This window comes from Jaculus jaculus, chromosome 8 (genome assembly GCF_020740685.1).
Source record: "Jaculus jaculus isolate mJacJac1 chromosome 8, mJacJac1.mat.Y.cur, whole genome shotgun sequence".
Classification (NCBI taxonomy): Eukaryota; Metazoa; Chordata; class Mammalia; order Rodentia; family Dipodidae; genus Jaculus; species Jaculus jaculus.
In genome coordinates, this window is record NC_059109.1 from 108,090,111 (window position 1) to 108,112,138 (window position 22,028).

The 22,028-nt window shown below is 45.1% G+C and overlaps 1 protein-coding gene and 1 non-coding gene across 4 annotated transcripts in view; one reads left to right on the plus strand and one right to left on the minus strand.

The window, feature by feature from the left end:
• Nucleotides 1–15,121: 15,121 nt before the first annotated feature.
• The window catches only part of Ninl (ninein like), a 129,505-nt gene continuing 122,598 nt past the window's right edge, over nt 15,122–22,028 (plus strand). For all 3 annotated transcript variants that reach the window (XM_045156030.1, XM_045156033.1, XM_045156034.1), the window contains exon 1: nt 15,122–15,246. The gene's annotated coding sequence lies outside the window, so the exon portion shown is untranslated. The remainder of the gene's footprint in view (nt 15,247–22,028) is intronic.
• Nucleotides 16,482–16,588, minus strand: LOC123463098. Its single transcript, XR_006638710.1, has one exon. It is a non-coding gene; the product is annotated as a U6 spliceosomal RNA (small nuclear RNA).

The window sequence follows — 22,028 nt, forward strand, 5'->3', positions numbered from 1 at the left end:
TTATTTATTTATTTGAGAGTGACAGACACAGGGAGAAAGACAGATAGAGGGAGAGAGAGAGAATGGGCGCTCCAGGGCTTCCAGCCTCTGCAAACGAACTCCAGACGCGTGCGCCCCCTTGTGCATCTGGCTAACGTGGGACCTGGGGAACCGAGCCTCGAACCGGGGTCCTTAGGCTTCATAGGCAAGCGCTTAACCGCTAAGCCATCTCTCCAGCCCCATGAGGACATTTTTATAGTCAAACCATCACACTGAAGATCACATTTAGAGTAGCAGATACAAAAGCAGACGAATGGGCTGGAGGGAAGGCTTAGCAGTTAAGGCATTTGCCTGCAAAGCCAAAGGACCCAGATTCTGTTCCCCAGGACCCACGTTAGCCAGATGCACAAGGGACACACATACCTGAAATTCATTTGCAGTGGCTGGAGTGGCGCACCCATTCTCTTTCTCCCTCTTTCTCTGTCAAATAAATAAAAATGAAAATATTTTTAAAAAGAAAAACTGAAGTTCATAGGAAATATGCATGTAACCAGTGCTGACCAGGAATGACAACAGGTGTAACCAGTGAACTTTTGGGTCTCCTATTTAATATTTACTTAGGGAAGTTTCTCACAAACAAAATAAAAGCCCCAGTCTTTCCTGCTCACTTCCAGAAAGCATGTGATCACAACAGGTCCAAAGCAATTCAGAAGTATGAGTGGGCCAGCCTTGGGTGCACACCTTTAATCTCAGCACTCAGGAGGCACAGGTAGGGTATAAGGATCACTGAGAGTTCATGGCCACCCTGAGACTACATAGTGAACTCCAGGTCATCCTGGGCTAGAGTGAGACCCTACCTCAAAAAAGATATATATGAATGGTCCAGCCCAAGTGATTGGTCCTGGCTCCAATCTCTGGGCAAAGAGCAGGTGTGCCCAGTATCCAGCCTGGCTCACTCAAGGCAATCACTGATGGAGGTCTCTATGAGGGTGGAAAATGGATAGTCACACCTTTTTTTTCCACATGTCCCCTTTTTGTAAAGTTGAGGGAGTGTTGGGAGGAGACAAAGAGACTCACTCGGCAAGTTCCTTCCTGTCCTAAGTTAGCTCCACAGCCTCCACCCTGTCCACCCAGATAGTTTACTGAACATACGAGCCCTTGAAGGGGCTCTCCAGTGACTTTCTGGATGCCTTCAGACTTAACTGGTTGTATTTCTGCTGCACAGGGGACTGCCCTCCAGTTACTGGCCTCACCAGTGGGTGTCCTCTTTATCCTAGGCAGTCATGATAGACTAAACACCTGCAGGTCAGCCTCTGTCTAGTGTCTACCCTGTCATCAAGGAGAACTGCGATACTTCTTGCCCTGTGCCCTACTCTCCTGCCACAGAACCCTGACACACACGCGCTGCAGGAAATGCGTGCCAGCTCCCACCTAGTTTCACTGTTAGATTCCCCTCTAGGTTTGAAAATGGGACTCACAGACTGATGTAGCTCTTTAGAAGGAAATGCCGTAGGGCTGGGGCATGGTCACAACTCAGCGATAGAGCACTTGCCTAGCAGGTGTGTGGTCCTAGGTTCTATCCACAGCACTGAGAATTCCATCAGCCTCTTTCCATCTTCTCCATTCTGAAGTGGCGTTCTTGAAAAGGTTGAGAGGGTTCGGTGACGAACTGGGCTCTGCTGACTAGCTACTTTGAGAACTCCAGGGAGGCTTGGGTCAGCTTTGGTGAGCAACATCTATTGACTTATAGTCAAAAGTGATACCCCTAGCACATAAGCAGGTACAATGTGGATGAATGCTTCCTAAAAGAATGTCCAATGGTACAGGGCGCAGTGGCTCATGCCTTTAACTCCAGCACTCGGGAGGCAGAGCTAGGAGAATAACTATGAGTTCAAGGCCAGCTCAACACTACATAGTGAATTTCAGGTCACCCTGGGCTGGAGCAAGACCCTACCTCAAAAAACAAATAAGAAATGATGTCAAACAAGCAAGTTATGGCAGCCTAACTCTAAGCTGGGTTTTGAGGGAATTTAAACATTTGCTTTCAAAAAAGAAAAAATTCTAGGGAGAGAATTAACTCAGTCCACCACCATTGCATGAGTGCTCAGTAACCAGCAGGAATTCATCTTCAAACAAGGAATGTGACCAGCCAGGTGGAAGAATGGGAGAGAGGGAGGGAGGGAGGGAGAAATGATGAAAAGTGAACTTTGCCCAGGTTGGATGGACTACCAGAAGCAGGCTGCGAATGGAAGGTCCAGAGGACAGAGAGCTTCCATTTACATGTTAGGAAAGAAGCAGGGAAAGCTGTGCGTGACTAAAACATGACTGGATGAGAGAGGGTTGGAGAAAGGTATGGAGTCTCCTGAAAGGCGCTTACCAGGGAATTACACTTACCATTACTCAGCCACCACTACTTGGAGGACACAGTGAGGAGACGGCTATCTGCAAGCCTAGGAGAGAGGGCCCAAAGGAAGCAACCCTGAACTTGATCTTGGGCCTCCAGAACAAAAGTAAAACGAATTTCTGTGAATTTACCAGTCCTGCTCAGTGGACGTTACAGTCTGAGCTGACTGCAGTGAGATAACAACTGGAATGTCTTTGCAAGGACTAGGTATGTTCTATCAGTCCACAAAGATTTGAGCACTGTAAATAAATGCATACGTGTGTGTGTGTGTGTGTGTGTAAGAGAGTGCTCTAACCTGGGTCCACAGCAGGGAAAGGAAGGGGTTCAGCTCTGCTCTTTTGTAGCTCACAGACTCCAGGGATGTGGACTGCTTCCGGGACCTCTCTGTAGATTTCCTAGTGGGATAATAAATAAATAAATAAACTTTGCATGCATGTGTGTGTGTGATTCAGCCTCCCACGGACTTTGAGCTATGACTGTAGCCGGAGGCCCTTGACCACCTCTGGATGTCTAATCAATGTACCCTTGAGGCTTGGTTCTTTATATACCAGGATATTACACAAATACTTTCCTGTAGTTCAGGAGCCACAACTAATCCAAGGTTCTGTGCCTCTCAAGAGCCTTGACCATTAGCAACCACACCTTCTCCTAAAGGGGAATATTATCCTAAATCAGAAATGTCAAAAACAAAACCACAGCAAAAACATCTTAGCTTCCTTTATTCCTCAGTTACTCTGTGGTTTGTAGTGTGGTTCATATGCTGGAAATCAGGACACCAGTGTGAAGGTATGGGGTAGAGTGGTGGGACCTTTAGGAATGGTCGTGGTGGGAGGTCATGAAGGAGTCCTTAAGGGCCTAAAGAACCTCAGAGCCCTGAAGAACAAGTCATAGAGCAGTCCTGATGTCTGAGCCATGCTTGTGTCCCTCCTGGTCTGGCTGCATATACACACTCCCGCCTTTGACTGTGGACCTTAAATAGAGTGGCATGGTGCTATTTAGACTTGCAGCTTCCCAAACTATGAACTAAGTAAAACTTGTTTTTAAAGAAAATTAACCTGCTTCCAGTATTTTGTTAGAGTTACAAAAAAAAAAAAAAAAAAAAACAGATTAACATGTCTCTTCTACGTTTTCCTCTAGAAATTAAATGTCTTCAGATTGGAATAATTTCTAAAATGAACTTTTTTCTGTCAAGGGCATTTTGGTTCAAGATGAAAGAGAGCTGGACTGTGACTTGCTATCATATCTTCTGGGGCTGGTGAGATGGCTCAGCAGGTGAGAGCACTTGTGTACAGCATGAGGAGATGGGCAGAGACAGGAGGATCACAACAGCTTGCTTGTCAACCAGTCTAACCAAAAAATGGTGATTCTTCCCTTAACAGAGTATGTAAATAACTCATATGGAAACCTACTTTTTTGGACAATGGAACAATCAGGAGCCACAGATTGTTACTAGAAATTTTTCAGTGCTAGAGATGGGATACCTTCCAGTAAGTTGTTGACCAGGGAGGTCCCTGATGTCCCCAAAACATTACAGGCCATTGCCAAGGCCCTTGTTCTCCCACCAAGAATAGATGGTAAGACCCTATTGCTGAAGACTCCACATACTTGGGCTGCAAGGTCACTGAAAAGCCCTGCTGGAGCTGAGCTGAAAACTTCCTCCATGTAGATCAGTTGACATAAAACAGGAAAAAGCTACATTGCATGCAGTTCAATAGGAGAGAGAAAAATCACCAGTGAAGATACTCAATAGCCAAATGAGCCAACAGGCACAATAGTGGCATGTCTGTTATGGGGGAAACCAACCAACCTCTAATTTGACTGGAGGCCCACTCCATGGGAGGGAATACATCCCTGATACTGAAAACCTACAACAGGGGTAGTTATGAGCTCTAGGGGGTGTAATGTCTGCTGATGTCTGGCGAAATGTATATACTATGCTCACCAAACTTCCCAGTAAGCACTTCTCTCAATGTTCATACCATTATATGAATGCTACTCTCACTTTTGTTTAGAGAAGCTTCTCTTTTCAGATGGCAATGGCCTTGGGATGACTCAGAAAATATCATGGTGCTGAGAAAAAGTGACAGAGGAGTGTTTAGCACTGAAATATCTCTATCACACTTTCTAAGGCTAAGAGTCCATTGTGTAAGAGGTGGCAGAAAGAACGTAAGGGTCAAAGGAAGAATAGGACTCCATACAATGTGCCCCCCAAATACAAAATGGCCTGGATATCCATGACCTCATAGTGCCTGACACTACCTACACAAGACCATCATAATAGGAGGAAAAGATCATGACATCAAAATAACAGAGAAACTGATTGAGAATGGGAGGGGATATGATGGTGAATGGAGTTTCAAAAGAAAGTGGAGGATGGGAGGGAATCACCAAGGGATATTGTTTACAATTAAGTAAGTTGTCAATTTAAAAAAACAAAAAATATTTTTATTGGGCTGGAGAGATGGCTTAGTGGTTAGGGTGCTTGCCTGAAAAGCCTAAGAACCCATCTTGAACACACAAAGGTGAGGCAAGCACAGGGTTGCACATGCCCAATAGGTGGCCCAAGTGTCTAGAGTTCAACTGCCCAATAGGTGGCTGAGGCCCTGGTGCACCAATTCTCTCTCTCCTCTGTCTCTTCCTCTCTCTTGCTCAAAAATAAAATTAAAATATTTATTTTATTTTGAGAGAGAGAATGTGCATGCCAGGGTCTCTAGCCATTGCAAACGAACTCCATACACATGTGTCACCTTGTGCATCTGGCTTACATGGGTTCTTGGGGAATCGAACCTGGGTCCTTAGGCTTCACAGGCAAATGCCTTAACTTCTAAGCCACCTCTCCAGCCCTCTCAGATTTTGTCTATGTAGAGGTACAGGGTTGGTGCCCTTACACATTGCTCCCACAGGAGTGTGCATATATTTCTTCTGAGTCCTTGGCCAAAGCTCTCATGTTTTGTATTCCATGTGTGTGAGCTCTGCTTCCCATGTCAGTGTGTGAAAGTTTCTTCCAAATTTTTTTGGCATGGGCTTCTAGGGCCTGTCTTCAGAGTGAGAGAGTGAGTGAGAGAGAGAGAGAGAGAGAGAGAGTATGTGTGTGTATGTGTAACCATCCTAGCCTTTCCCTAGATATCAATTTTCCCTTAATAAACTTCCTATCAGAACCTAAAAGTCGGGGTTCATAAACACTCTCTGAATCCTCAAATCATGCCTCACAAGCATGCCCACCCAAGAGGCAAACCAAAAAGCCATGGTGCAAAGAGAAGGGCACCCTACCTACAGGACTACACATTTATAGTTCTTACTGGCTTGAAATCCAGTTGGAGGTCCAGAGACTCCAACTGCATGATGAGTCAGCAGTGGAACGGAGATTCACTGTGTCACTCCCATGTCTCAGAGGGTTGATGGGGCCATCTTGAAAGGAAACCTATTGTTTAAGACTGAGGAGCCAGTCTGGAGCTGATAACAAAGATGTGAGTCAGGGTGTCAACCTGCTACAGAACCAGGATGAGAAACAGCTGCAGAAAGCAGTCTTGTGTTCCTCCGGCTGGATACAGTCGTGCATTGGAGGAGGAGAGTTGTAAGAAGTTCAGGCAGCAAGAGGCTCTGCAGGGACAGTGGTAGCCCTCAAACTGAGCTCATCTCTAGAGCCACCTGTCCTACCTGCCACAAGGTTGACTGCCACTGAGAACTCAGAAGCCACTGTGAAGGGCCTGATTTCTACAGCCTCATCCCTCTCTCACAGGGCTTTGACACCAAACACATTCTTAAATCACAGGCAGATCCCCCTGAACCCAGCTCAGTGGTAAGCTTGCTTTCTCGACTCCCACTGCACTTCAGAGACCATTCCCTGGCTAGAACAATAACTACTCCAGAATTATGAACTAGGGAGTCTTGGAAGCATTGAGAGAGCCTGCCCCACACACAGACTGCAAAGCTAAATTTGGCCAGCAGTGGTTCTTGATGCACAAAGAAAGGAAGTTCCTAGAGGGAAGACAGCACTGGTGGACACCTGACACTTGTCCAGTCCAGGCTCAGCACTAGCCTCAGAAATAGTAAAGACAAGATTCTCCAAGCTCAACTGACTCCCCCTGCCCACCCTTGACCATCACTAGATTCCAAATTTCTTCAACCCTTCATTGTTTTCTTTTTTAAAAATTTTTATTTATTTGCAAGCAGAGAGAGAATAGGCACACCAGGGCCAGATTCAATTCCCCAGGATCCATGTAAGTCAGATACACAAGGTGAAGCATGCGTGTGGAGTGCAGTGAATGGATGTCCCAGCATGTCCATTCTTTCTCTCTCTCCCTCTCTCTGCTTTTCTTTCTTTCAAGTAGATAAAATTAAAAAAAAAAAAACCATTTTAAAGTATATAGGACATGAAAGTAGAAGGGGGACTATGTGAGACGAGAATGGAACCTTAAGGGGAGGACAAATATTACATGTTTTCTCTCATAGGAAAACAATCTATATTTAAATATATATCCACATATATGTCTATGTAAGCATGTGTATACATGCATATGTATATGTACATATATATGAGAAATGAAAGCAGAAGGTGGACTAAATGCACAAAAAGGTGTCTGCTAGGAGGGGCAGTAAAAGGACATAGAAGGGCTGGAGAGATGGCTTAGTGGTTAAGGTGCTTGCCTGCAAAGCCAAAGGACCCAGGTTCAACTCCCCGATACCCACATAAAACCAGATGCACAAGGTGGCTCATGCATCTGGAGTTTGTTCGCAGTGGCTGAAGGCCCTGGTGCACCCATTCTCTCCCTTTCTCTTTCTCTGTCTCTCTCTTCCCTCACCCCTTTCTCTCCTCAAATAATAAAAATAAAGGACATGGAAGTCACAAATGAGCAAAGTACAATTATATGAATGAACAAAAATATCATAATAAAACATTATTTGGACACTAACTAAAATAATAACAGTGCAAAATAAGAGTTACTAAAACAAAACCTGTGGTGTTGCACTTGAATTGGAGGGTTCAGTACGAGCTCATATTTTCATTTATTTATTTGAGGGAGAGAGAGAATGAGTGTGCCAGAGCCTCTAGCCCTTCAAACAAACTCCAGATGCATGTGCCACCTTGGGCATCTGACTTCCATGGGTTCTGGGAAATCAAACATAGGTCCTTAGGCTTCACAGGCAAGCCTTAATAGCTAAGCCATCACTCTAGCATGAGCTTATATTTTTAAAACAGGTATATAGTTACATCGGTAGGTAGATTGTTGGAGGAATATATAGAGTCATATATACATGCCAGTATACACACATATATTTCCTGATCCTGCTCACTGTGAGGACACAGAAGACTGGAAACCCCCCTCCAGTTACAATGAGCATACTCTCACTCAGATCTTGATTTCTACAATTTTTTAATTTTCTTTTTTTTTTAATTTATTTGAGAGAGAGAGAATGGGTGCACCAGGACCTTCAGCTGCCATAAACAAACTCCAGATACATGTACAACCTAGTACATCTGGCTTACATGGGTCCTGGGGAATTGAACTTGGGCCCTTAGGCTTTGCAGGCAAATGCCTTAACCACTAAGTCATCTCTCCAGCCCCAGATCTTGATTTCTAAATATGATTCTACAATAAAGAAGTCAAGGCTCCTCAAAGACATGACTTGGGAGTTAGGTAGATGGCTCAGTTAGTAAAGTGTTTGCTGCACATGCATGAGGACCTAACTTCAGATCTCCAACACCCACATAAAAGCCAGCCATCATGGACCTGCACCTATAATCCCAGAACTTGGGAGGCAAAGACAGGAGAATCCCTGGGACTTTCTGACCAACTAGCAGAATTAGAGGCTCAGTGTTCAATAAGAGACCTTGACTCAAAACATAAGGTGGAACACAATCGAGGAAAATATATAATGTCAATATCTGGTCTGCATATGTGCGTGAGTGTGCATACAAATATGCACTCCACACACATACACATGCAAAAAAAGACACAGCATTAAGTTAGACAAAGAAAATACAGGAACCCAGAACATTGGATAGCACAAGCAAATAGGAAGCGCTCCAGAAGTAAAGGGACCAGGGAATCCGGAGGGAGTATTCTGAACAAGTCCCTAGTGGCTGAAGCTGGAACAATTTGAACAATTAATAAATAAATAGCAATTTTCTTGGCTTATAACCAAGAGTATAAAATAAATATACAGGAGTTCATGCTAACCCAAACAAATGATTGGAAAATAAAAGAATGGAGAAGAGATAGATCTTTCTTATAAAGAATACTAAATAATATATGCAGATAATTCTCCCTCCAGGAGGTGGAATTCAATCCTTCCCTTCTTGTGCGTGGGCTGGAATTTGTAACTTGTTTCCAAAGAACAGAATGTGGAAAGGGAAATTGAGACTCTGCGGTGGAGAAAATCCTGGAGCCAACATCTAAACTGAGCAGTCAAGAGTAACATAACCAATAATGTCATGAAGCCAGATGCAGCTGTGCATGTCCATGGTCCTAGCTCCTTCAGAGGCTGAGGTGGGAGGTGCACTTGAGCCCAGGTGTTTGAGGCCAGCCTAGGCCTGTCTCAAAAAACAACCCTGTGTGGCCGGAGAGATGGCTAAGTGGTTAAGGTATTTGCCTGTAAAGCCAAAGGGACCAGAGTTGATTTCCCAGTACCCACATAAAGCTAGATGCACAAGGTGGTGTATGCATCTGGAGTTTGTTTGCAGCAGCTAGAGGCCCTGGCGTGCCCATTCTCTATCTGCCTCTCTCTCAAATAAATAAACAATTTTTTTAAAAATACAATCCTGTGGGTGATATAATACCAATCTAAGCACCAGATTGCATCAGACAAATGCAATTTGAGGAACATTCTAGGTAACCAGTGCCCCTCTCAGTTTTCAAAGTCATGAAAAATCATTATAGATCAGAGGAAGACTCTGGTCATGTTCACTAAAAGCCATATGGGACCCAGAATCACTATGATTCCTTGGTTCTGATCTTACAGCATGGTTATGTTCAGGGAAAGAGGGTGAAAGGTACGTGAGAACTCTTTGTGTTTTACTTGCAACTATCCTATAAATCCAGTTTATTCCAACAGAAAACTTGTTAAAAGGAAAAGAAAATGGAATGTACAGAGTCAAATATAATCAGTTAAATAAGATATATGTGAGCTATTAAGACCTTTCAAAGGAAAATGAAACAAAACATCCACAAATAAATGTTTTTCACATGTTCTGAGGCCAATACTTAGCAATGACTAATGCAAAGGACTGTTAAAAGAACCTGATTGTCAAATCTTTCCTTTAGAGCCTAGTTTTCTGTTAAGTCATCTAATAGTTATTTTAATTAAACTATGGAAGATGAGTATGAATTAACAATACTGCAAAGAAAAATTGCAGCAGCATGTGGCCCTTTATTGAAGTCACAGCTGTCTGAGGGTTCCTGGCTTAACTCCCTACATCACATTGGCATTAAATAGCAATTTCATGAAAAATTAGCTGTTTCATAGAGAAAAATTCTTTTTTTCCTACCTCATGTTAATTGAAATCATTGCCAGGAACATAAAACCAACAGTAGAAATCAATAAAAAATAAGGTATTTGGGGCTGGAGAGGTGGCTCAACAGCTAAGGCACTTGTTTGCAAAGCCTAACAACTTGGATGTGATTCCTCAGTACCCATGCAAAGCCAGATGCTCAAAGTGGGCTAGAGGGCTAGCGGCTCCCTGGCCAACAACTCACTGGAAGGTATCCATGCCATCCCTGGCACTGAAAATTTTCTAGTAACAATCTGTGGCTCCTGAGTGTTCCATTGTCCAAAAAAGTAGGTTTGCATATGACCTATTTATATCCTCTTAGATTTTGATTAGCCCTCCCTCTACCTTTCCTTTACTCAATCTCTTCCCCTGACCTCACTTGGGCCTTTTCATCCCCATTATAGAGGTTATCTCTCTCTCCCCCTCATATCTATCCCTCTACTTGCAAATAAATAAAAATATTTAAAAAGTAAGGTATTTTACTATTTACTGCTTATCTTACTAGGTGCTATGGGAGATGTAGAGGCACAAACATCATTACTCACTGCAAAAGCCTTCATTGTAGTTGGGACTCATGGAACCTAACAGTGGAACTTTAGTGACATAGGACTTAACAGAAAGAGGACACAAAATGGAATAGGCTCCTTGCTCCATGAATGGGACAATGCAGGTGTTTCAGGTGTCTTCTCAGAATGGTAGATATGAACATAGCCAGAGGGGAGGACAAATTCAAGTCAATGAAAGGGATGCTTGGTGTGTTAATATGAAGGATGCTGTTAAGAATCATTAGTTCATAAGTTTGCTGAAAGAAGAGACCCATAGAGTAAGCTGGACATGTGGGCTCTGGTGTCCATGAAGGAGGCTGGGTGAAGGTTAGTAGATCCAGAGTCTACTGTCTTAAGTGTGGATCCCTTACAAGCCTTGTGGAAAGAAGTTCAGCTAGTTTTCAGGAAGAGTGAGCTTACTTTGTCACAGTGAATGAGTCATAAGAAGAGGAACATTAAGAAGGCAGGGCTGATGACAAGGGGGGTGGGGAATACTCCAGATGAGGCATATCTTCCATAGGGAGTGGGCTTCCAAACTATGGAGCCCTGGCCACTGTCACACCTATAAAGGATCTACCAGCCTTCAGTGTCCTAAATGTATGGTGTTCACATTGCGTCATTAGTTTCTCCTGATTCTGGTATGGTCTGGGGACAGACCAGGTATGACAGAGGCTGATAAGTGTTTCCAAGAGGATAAAACCTGTAATCGACAATATGGGGATCTCCCAGCTTCAATTGCTGATCTGTTGCTGTCAGATTCTCTTTCTAGCTCCAGGCTGTGGGCAAGACGGGATGCTTCTGATTGAGGGCAGTCTGCCTCTGAGTAACTTCTCTGTTGATGACAATATTCACTCAGTTCATAAGATTATTGCAACTTGATATCCTTGTTAATAAGTCATGGTTAAGATGGAGTGTTGGCTGGGCACAGTGGCACATGCCTTTAATCCCAGCACTTGGGAGGCAGACATAGGAAGATCGCTGTGAGTTTGAGGCTAGCCTGGGACTACAGAGTGAGTGCCAGGTCAGCCTGGGCTAGAGTGAGACCCTACCTTGAAAAAAAAAGTGAAGTATTAATTCTGTCTAATTTGGAGCATATTAGTGAAAACTCTCAGTGTATTTTCCAAGGCATAGGGGTTGTTGCAGTCAGGTTCGCATTGCTGGTAGAAATCACCTAACCAAGAGCAGCTTCTGGGGAAAAAAAGAGGTTTATTGTGGCTTACATGTTCAAGGGGGAAGCTCCATGATGGCAGGGAAAATGATGGCATGAGCAGAGGGTGGACATCACCCCCTGGCCAATATAAGGTGGACCATAACAACAGGAGAGTGTGCCAAACACTGGCATGGGGAAACTGGCTATAACACCCATAAGCCTGCCCCCAACAATACACTGCCTCCAGGAGGCCTTAATTCCCAAATCTCCATCAGCTGGGAACCTAGCATTCAGAACACCTGAGTTTATGGGGGACACCTGAATCAAACCACCACAGGGATGGAATTAAGAAATCAACTAAATGGGGGGCTGTATATCATAGCTCAGTTGGTAGAATGTTTGCCTAGCATACACAAGACCCTAGGTTCAATCCCCAGTACTGTACAAACCAGGCATGGTGGCACACACCTGTAACTTGTAATCCCAGCACTCAGGGAATGGAGGCAAAAAGGATTAGAAGTTCAAAATCATCCCCAGCTATAAAGTAAGTTCGAGGCCAGTTTGGGATACACAAGACCCTGTCTCAGAAATAAATAAATAAAATAAATAAATGTCATTATTTGTACACTAACAGAATCTGCTACTGTTTTTGTGTTTGTTGGTTTTATTTGTACAGTGTCTCATTCTGTAGCCCAGGTTGGCTGCAAACTTGCCATCCTCCTGCCTCTGCCTCCCAAATGCTGGGATTGCAAGTGTGCACCACCTTGCCTGTTTAATACAAGGTGTTATTCGTAATGATCAAGACCACAAAAAGAAAGTGAATACTGAAATCAACAAGCAGTCTTATATGAGAGTATTCATGTTTTTAATTTTTTAATATTTTATTTATTTATTTGAAAGAGAGGAGAGAGAGTGTGTGTCAGATAGAGAGAGAAAATAGGCATGCCAGGGCCTCCAACCACTGCAAATGAACTCCAAATGTATTTGCTACTTTGTGCATCTGGCTTACATGGATACTGGGGCATTGAACCTGAGTCCTTAGGCTTCACAAGCAAGTGCCTTAACTGCTAAGCGATCTCTCCAGCCCCCATTTTCTTTTTCTTTTTTTATTTTTTAAAAAATATTTTGTGTATTTTTATTTATTTATTTGAAAGTGACAGAGAGAGAAAGAGGCAGTTAGAGAGAGAGAGAGAAAGAGAGAGAATGGATACACCAGGGTCTCCAGCCACTGCAAACGAACTCCAGACGTGTCCACCCCCTTGTGCATCTGGCTAACATGGGTCCTGGGGAATTGAGCCTTGAACCAGGGTCCTTAGGCTTCACAGGCAAGCGCTTAACCGCTAAGCCATCTCTCCAGCCCCCCCATTTTCTTGTTAAAATTTAAACCAAGCAGAGCGTGGTGGCGCACGCCTTTAATCCCAGCACTTGGGAGGCAGAGGTAGGAGGATCACCTTTTGTTCGAGGCCACCCTGAGACACCATAGTGAATTCCAGGTCAGCCTGGGCTAGAGTGAGACCCTACCTCAAAAAACAAAAAAAATAAATAAATAAAAAATTTTAAACCCCATGGTTATTAAATACATTTTTCATAGGTTGTGAAATCCATCTGCTCAGGAGCTCTTGGGAGAGATGGTCAGCAGTTAAAGGTGCTTGCTTACAAAGCCTACTAGCCTGGGTCCAATTCCTAGTACCCATATTTCAAAACACATGCATTTGAAGATCATTTACAGCAGCAAAAGGCCCTAGTTCATCCATATAAATAAATGAATAAATTTTCAAAAGGTACCAGAACACCACCTTAGCTGACCTGTCACCCTATTCCATCCCCAAAAGCACCAGGGCCTCCACCTACTGCAAATGAACTCCAGATGCATACACCACTGTGCATCGGGCTTCATGTGGGCATTGGGGAATCAACCCAAGGTCATTAGGTTTTGTAGGCAAGTGCCTTAACTACTGAGCCATCTCTCTGGCCTCTCAATCTTACTTTTTGAGACAAGGTGGCTCACTGAACCCAGAGCTCAGAGCTCATCAAGCTAGCCATCCAGCCAGCCCCAGGGATACTCTTGTCTCCATCTCCCCAGTGATGGAATTATAGGAAAGCTCCGTGTTGTGCTGGGATCCAAACTCAAGTCCTCACACTTTCTCTCGGCAAGCACTTTACCCACTGAACCAGCTCTCCAGTCCTGTTTTCTATAAAATTAAACACTTATTTATTTTTGAATGTGTGTGTAAGGGGTCATGTCAGGGTCTCTTGCTACTCCAAATGAATGCCAGATACTTGTGTTACTTTTTTTAAATCTGCCTTTCTATGAGTGGCTTGAGAATTGAATCTGGGCAGCCAAGCTTTGCAACTCCCTAGCACCTCTGTTCCTATTTTTATTTATTTTTTTGAGGCAGTCTCACTTTAGCCCATGCTAACCTGAAATTCCCTCTGTAGCCCCAGGCTGGCCTCAAACTCACAGTGATGCTCCTATTTCAGACTTCCGAGTACCATGATGCCTGGCTTTTTTTTTCTTTAAAAAAATTAGGAAGAAAAGCTCATGACATCAAAATTAAAGAGAGACTGATTGAGAGGAGGAGGGGATATAATAGAGAGTGGAGCTTCAAAGGGGAAAGTGGGGAAAGGGAAGGAATTACCATGGGATATTGTTTACAATTATGGAAGTTGTCAATAAAATTTTTTTAAAAAATTAAATAGCCAGAAGTGGTGGTGCATGTCTTTAATCCCAGCACTCGGAAGGCAGAGGTAGGAGGATCACTGTGAGTTCGAGGCCACCCTGAGAACTATGTAGTGAATTCCAGGTCAGCCTGGTCTAGAGCGAGACCCTACTTCAAAAAACTAAAAATAAATAAAATATAAAATAAAAAGGGCTGGAGAGATGGCTCAGCAGTTAAGGCATTTCCCTGCAAAGCTTAACGACCCAGGTTCCATCCCCCAGTACCCGCATAAAGCCAGATGCACAAAGTGGTGCATGCATCTGGAGTTCATTTGCAGTAGCTAGAGGCCCTGGCATGCCCATTCTCATTCTGTTTTTCTAAATGAACAAGTAAATAGATATAAAACAAATTTGTGTCCTGTTCTGCATCCCCCAGGAAGCGACAGGGAAATTTTGTTGGTCTAGGGTCACTGTGTGTGTGTGTGTGTGTAGTGCGTCTCTACTGACTACAAGTTTCAGGTCTCCTCGTTTCCTCAGCAGTAGACTTAGGGTATTGACCCAGGTTGGGTTGTCTACAAGGGTATTTCCTAAAGATGCTAAAAGAGCTGTGAACACCGGAGTTGCACAGGTCTCACCCCCTGGGCGCTCTAAACCGTGTTTTGTTTTTTTCTTTTTAAATCTGGAGGGCTGCGCACGCAGCCACAGCCCCTCACCATCCTCTGCGCCCCGCCCCCTGCAGGTCCTCCAGGCCCCGCCCCCTGCAGGCCCTCCAGGCCCCGCCCCCTGCAGGTCCTCCAGGCCCCGCCCCCCACAGGCCCCGCCCTTCGCGCCCGCCCCTCCCTGGGGAAGCTCCGCGAGGACTAGGGGGCGGCGCCCGGAGAGCCCCGGGGACCTCAGCCGCTCTACACAAAGAGAAGCGGCGGGAAGAGGGTCTGAGGGGCGGGGTCGCACCGGGCCGGGTCGTGCACTCACGTTCCGGGACCCGACGGGCGGAGAGCCGAGCTGCCCGCGTCTCAGGTGAGCGGGGCGGGCGGGAGCCGACCTGAGGAGAGAGCCGAGCGGCGCTGATGGAGCGGAGCGCTGCCGAGCGGGGCCGAGCGGAGCCGAGCGGGGCCGAGGGGCTGCGCGCGCGGGCGGCCTTGGCCCCGCCCCTGTGCGGCCGGCGTCCTCGAACTGCGGCCCTCAGCGGACCGGGCAGGAGCTGGCCCGGGGCGCCGGCGCGCGCGTGGCGAGCGACCGGGCTGGTGTCGCGCCCCGGGGCGGGGAGAGGCTGGTCGGCACGAAAGTGTCGCTCCGGTAGCCCAGCCGTCAGCAAACTTTTTAAGAACGGCCAGAGTCGGGGGTCCTGGGCGGGCCGCGCCCCCTGCCCTGGCCCTGGCCCTCGGGCCACGGTGCGGTCCAGTGGGACGAGGTGAACGGGAGCCGGGCCTGTGCCTGCGCTGGCCGCGCCCTCCGGGACCACGCTGCCCCCCTGGACGTCCCCAGGGCCGGTGCCCGGGAGCACCTGCCGGCCTCCTGTTAGCGCGGACTTTGTCGCCGGCCCCGCGGGAGGACGTCCCTGCTTCCTCTGGCTGCGTTACCAGTTTGCACTTAAAACGATTGTTGGAAACTGGGGCACCGTTCTGTGGAGTGAAGCCAGTTACGTCTGCGGCAGAGTCGCCGCTATCTGCCCACCCGTGTCCAGAGTAGCAGTTGCTACTTTTCTCTCCACTCCCGTGGCTATTCCGTCAATAGTTGAGAGGCAGCCACCCCAGCTTTGGGTTTCAGCTCCCTCTTTGTCCTCAAGATGACAGATTCCACTGTAGGTGGCTTGTCTGACGCTCAAGGTGTCTCTCACGCAATGCCCTTGGCTTTAAAGTCACATTGACAGGAGTGTGTGTTTGCATAGGATGAAAGTTAAAATGTTGCACATTTTTGTCTGCTGTGTGAGACCTAGGGCAAGCTTTAGAACTGGGAGGAGGTCCAGAGGAGAGCTCTCAGAGAAGGTCAAGTGATGTTCAAGGTCAGACTGTGACGACCGTTTCTCTTCTTAAAGGCCTTTGCTAAGATTTCCAGATTCATGACAGTGGACCGACTGTGTTACTACTTTTTTTAAAGTTTTATTTATTTATTATTTATTTTCAAGTGGGGGCAGGGAAAGAGAGTGAGAGTGAATTTAGTTCCCCAGTACTCATGTAAAGCCAGATGCAAAGTGGTGCTTGATCTGGAGTTCGTTTGTCTAACTACTTTTCCCTCTCTTTCTCTCTCTCTTTAAAATTATGGAACGCTTCATGGATTTGTGTGTCATCCTTGCGCAGGGGCCATGCTAATTTTGTGTGTATCATTCCAATTTTAGTATATGTGCAACTGAAGTGAGCACAATCCTACTACTTTCAAAGTAGAAAAAACAAAGACTGAAAGTTTTATGAACTGTGTGCAGGAGCAGGTGTGTATCAGAAGGAAAGTGCCCATACAGGCAGTTAGGGCAGTAGTTGTTGCATATAATGGATTAGTGACTTAAACTACTACAGATCAAACCATTTGCCACACATTGTCATTTTGGTCAGTGACAAGCTATATTTATAAGGGTGGACTTAAAGGATTAAAATGGAACTGAAACATTCCTATTACCTAGTCATGTCAGCTCTGTAACCTTGTGGGGATTCTAATATCCTAATTCAAGAATCAAGTATGTGCTTGTGGTGTTGCTGAAGTAAATCAGTCTTCTTTGCATTCTTACCAGTTGGTGCATTCAGTTCTGAACAGTGTATAATATGTATGGTTGGTGGTATTGGGGTGGCACCCAGGGCCTCAAGTATGCTACCTCAAATATGTTCTGCCACTGAGCCTATAATACTTAATAATGAGAATGAACAATCATTACCACTTTGTGGATTTACTATATATTTTTAATTTTAGAATGTGCTTATTTTACTTAAGAAGTTTACTGTAAAGCAATTCTGCCCTGCTATGCCAGCAGCAGGCTTGTGCATCTCCCATTTACTGTTTACGGCCTCAAGAAGTCACTTCATGTGATTACCTCTTATCTAGTTTGCGTAAGTGCACTCAGTGATATTTGCACAGTAATGAGATTGCTAAATGTCTCATTTCTCAGACCGTATTCCCATCATTAGTAACATTGTGTATGGTAAATAAAAACAGGATCTGTGTGTTTACATAAAATTCAGATTCATTAAAAATTAGAGAATAGTAGTGTTTGTTTGTTTTTTTTTCCAGAGTGAGAAAATAGCAAGCCTTCTCTTTATAAAGGAAAAGTTAGGGTTTAATTTGTTATAATTGAGGAGTCTATGTAAACTGATAGAAAATGGGTTTTCTCTAGCTTATATATACATTGTAACTTCAAGATCTGCTGGGACATGGGTGGGCTGGGGCCATTTGCTAACAGCATATTGTAAATCTCTTAGAATTTGTTTGACATCTTGAGGGAAGTTTTGTAGAGTTCTAACAATAAGTATCCTAACCCTGTTCTTTTAAGGTAATAAATTTACTTGCTGTTTGGTGGATGTTCTTTTAAAAAATTTTAAGGCTGGTGGCCTTGGCATGCCCATCCCCCATCTCTCTGAGACACGTGACTTCAGAGTTTGAGCATGTAGTGGTTTGAATCAGATGTCCCCATAAGTTCATGTGTTCTGAATGCTTTGTCCCCACCTGATAGCCTTTTGGGAGGTGGAGCCTTGCTGAAGGAGCTGTGTTGTTGAGGGCAGGCTTAGGGTTGTCTTAGCCAGTTTCTTGCCTGAATTCCACTCATTCTTGGGTTCCTGTTTTTCACCTGCTGTGGCAGAGGTGATGTCCATCCTCTTTCCCTTGCCATCATGGAGCATCCCCTCCAGACTGTAAGCCAAGATAAAACTTTTCCTCCCATTAGCGCTTTTGGTTGGGTATTTTATGCCAACAACAAGACGGTAACTGGAACAGGACACATGAGCAGTCCCACCAAGCACCTTCTTTCTTGCTTGGGTACCTGCTTTGAATAATGCCATTAAGAGGCAGCGGCCAGATCTGGAAGCAGGATAGAATGGGGAGCTCTGTTCTGGCCTCACACTGGAAGACTGAGAGCAGCAGCCAAGGGCCTGGTGAGCCTCCTAGCCTAGAGTGGCATTTCCTGTGCTCTGTTATTTTGTTGTCCATATTGTAACGAGTCCATCAGGGGTTGAGTGGCAGTGACTCTAGGTTTTGGTTTAGCTCAGTCCTTAGCTTTAAACATAAATTGGGAATTCAGGCTCAAGGCCAGAGATTTGGTTATTCACAGCAGGAGGCCAAAACTTTGGATCAGACTCTACCTGGAGCTATTTGGAAGGTGACTGTAGCAAAAGGCATGGCTTTCCTTCCCCCATCATCTGTGTGACCTTGGGCCTACTGGATACTGACCAGCACTGTTTGCACCAAAGGAGTCTTCCTGGGACAGATGAATCACACGGAGTATGTCTCCCATTTGTATTTTGGCGTGAGTTGGGACGCACATCTGGTGCTACCCTTTGCTGTGTCTTTAACCAGACTCTCCTGTCTCGGACTCCAGGAGGAGAACAGATGGAAAGCACATGAGGCTTCTTGTTTCCCAAAAGGCTGGTGTGTGGTCTCCCTTGAGTTCAAATCATGTTTATTTCTGGAACAAACCAGAGCCCTCCATGTAGTTTTGATGCACTTAAGTTTGAGAAATATGCTGGTGTATAGTAATTTTTTATGCATTGACTGATTTTTGTGTGTCATTAAAACATCATTTTCTTTTTGTAATGTGTCACATTTTCTTATAGCCTGGTTACCTTATCTGAGGATCTACTTTGTATAGCGAGTGATACTTTTGGTGTGTTGGAGTTTCTTCAAGGCAGATCATTCTTTAAAAGCTCCGGGTTTGTAAGGCTCTACTTAGAAGTTGTGTGTTTGTGCATCTGCATTAGTGAGGATGTTTTAGATGCCAGTGATGGGAAACCCAGTTTAACCTGGCCTAAGCAAATACAGAGGTGACAGAAGAAAAGTCCAAGGTTTCAGAATAGTTGTTGTGGCCATGTTAGTGACCCACTTTATTCCTCTTCTATGCATAGAGTCACAAAGGATGCATGGTAAAGGGTGTCTCACTTTGCGGGGAAGGGGAGGTTGGCTGGCTGCTGTGGTTCTCTTTAAGAACAAGGAATGGAGTCACGACCATTTGAAATGTCACTGGCAGCAGGAGCTCTAACTCTATGTTGGGGCAGCATAGCTTGAGAACACTCACAGCAGGGTGTGTGTGTGTGTGTGTGTGTGTGTGTGTGTGTGTGTGTGCATGTGTGCACGTGTGCGTCTCAGAGAGAGGTGGAGAGAGAATGAGAACTCAGGTACTGCTGGGTCCTCAGTATCCTGCACAGAAAAGAATCAGGGTGATTAGAGTGAAGCAGAGTCACTGAGTACTGATGAAACAGGAAGACAAGACACACTTGAAGAGAGTCAAATGTGTTATTACGAGGGAAACATACTATACATGTGAGTTAGGGACTTGAAAGCACATAATCTGCACCTGAGCTCAGATAGTAGGGAGCACTGTGCTGGTGCACTCTTTTCTTATCCATAGAAGTCTGCCTGTTTAAAGAGGAGACTTTTTGAGGTATACTGTGCAAGCTTGCAGCTGGAGAAGGAAGGAAATGCTAGGGGCGATGAATCATGGGTCATCAGGAGGTTTACTTACACATAGGTCACAAATAAGATGGACTTCAGTTGTAGTTCATTAGTCCTTCAGCAACCTTGTTTGTGATGTTTCTCAGAAAGGGAAACAGTTCTTTTACAAGTGGGCCTGGTTAGTTGTGCTAAAATTGCTGTGAGATTATGAAGCTCCAGTGAGAGGTGGATACCAGAACCAGGATAGTGATGCGGGCCCTCTCCCTTCATGTGGCCCTGGTATTTCAATATTATATGGTCCTGCTAGACTGCCTCAGAATCCCTTGATGTGCAGCCACCTCACACACTTGGAGGCAAGGCGCTGTGGGGACTGAGGCACGATAGGCTTTGGGTGCCTGCAGTCTGCTGTGGGCTTTAGGGCTCACGGCGTGGGGAGCAGGTTGCTTTTACAAGGTCCTGTGTGTGGCTCACATCTAAATCATGTAGCTTTCAGAAATACAGCCTGTGTTTCTTGGGATTTGTGGCTAAATTTTGAATAAGCATTCAGAATGTGCCAGACTCCGTTTTCAGTACTTCGGGAAAATTCTTTTATGGAGTGCTCACAACACACTACTGATGGAGAGCATGCTATTGCCCCATCAGAAAGAAAGCTTTAGAGGGTCAGAGAGGTTAATAGCTTGCTCAAGGTCATTTGGAGGCCAGGGTACCTGGTCTGGACAGCCCCTCTACAGATTCCATGCCCTCCTCCACTCCAGTTTCCAACAGCAGCAAATTTCAACATCTGTGAGGGTTAATTTCTGTTGTCTACTTGATCAGATCAGGAATAAAGTAAGAACCTCTTGGTTGGGTCTGGGAGAGTGTTTCCAGGAAGAATGGATGGAGAGAGGAAGACCTTTCACCAGAGTGGTGGTGGACTGTATACAGTGCAGCTACAGGAAAACATAGAGCCTTTTGCCCGGCTGCTGTGCTTCCTGCTGGGCCCACATTTACCTGTCTTCACGGACACTGGACCCCGGCTTCCTCAGCCCTCCAGTGTGCCAGACTGGAGCTGCTGGGGCACCCAGCCCAGTGGACTGAGCAGTTACCCAGTTCTCTGACTGTGGCCTGCAGACAGCTATTGTTGAACAGCCCAATCTGATTCTATAAGCCAATCTAATAAATCCACTTTATAACAAATATTCATTCTGTGAGTTCCAATCCTCTAGAGAACTCTAATAGACTACCCCCTCATTGCTTCAGAGTGACTAAATTACTTTAAAAAGAAAATGACACACTTTAAAAAATATTTTTATTTTTTATTTTTATTTTATTTATTTGAGAGAGAGAGAATGACATGCTAGGGCTTCCAACTGCTGCAAATGAATTCCAGATGCATGTGCCACCTTGTGCATCTGGCTTATGTGAGTCTGGGGAATCGAACCTAAATCCTTATGCTTTGCAGGAAAGAGCCTTAACCACTAAGCAATCTCTAAGAAAATGACAGTTTTAATGATGATAAAGACTGACTTATATGTTAAGGCTAGATGGGATTTGTTAACTGAGATACCAATGATGATGATGATGATGATGATGATGATGATGATGAAGACAGGTTCTTGAGCCCAGGCAGGCTGTGAATTCAATGAGTTCAATTTAGGTCTTGAACTCAACAGTCCTCTTGCTTTAGCCTCCAGAGTGCTCAGGCTGATCTGGAATCTCAGGATGGCCTTGAACTCTCAGTGATCCTCCTACCTCTGCCTCCCAAGTGCTGGCATTAAAGGTGTGTACCACCATGCCTGGCCAAATTCCATTTTTAAGCAAGGGCATTAGTGACTTAATGAATTGTGCTTTTAATGAATTATGCTGCTTCTTGTGGGCTTTCTGAGCATATGTGTGCTCTTGGTAACAACATTCTTAAAAAGTGACTTTTTTAGCAATTAAGGTACTTGCCTGTGAATCCTAAGAACCCAGGTTCAATTCTCTAGGTCCCATGTAAGCCAGATGCACAAGGTGGCACATGTGTTTGGAGTTCGTTTGCAGTGGCTAGAGGCCCTGGTGGACCCATTCTCTCTCTCAAACAAATAAATAGAATTTTTTAAGTGAGTCTGCTGCTGGAATAGTAATAAAGCCTGAGTTCCAGTAGCCACCAAGCTACTGTAGAGAGGAAGTATATAGCTTGCTCTGCCCGTCGTCCTCCGAAGAGTTCCAGTCACACTGGGCACCTCCAAGCCTCT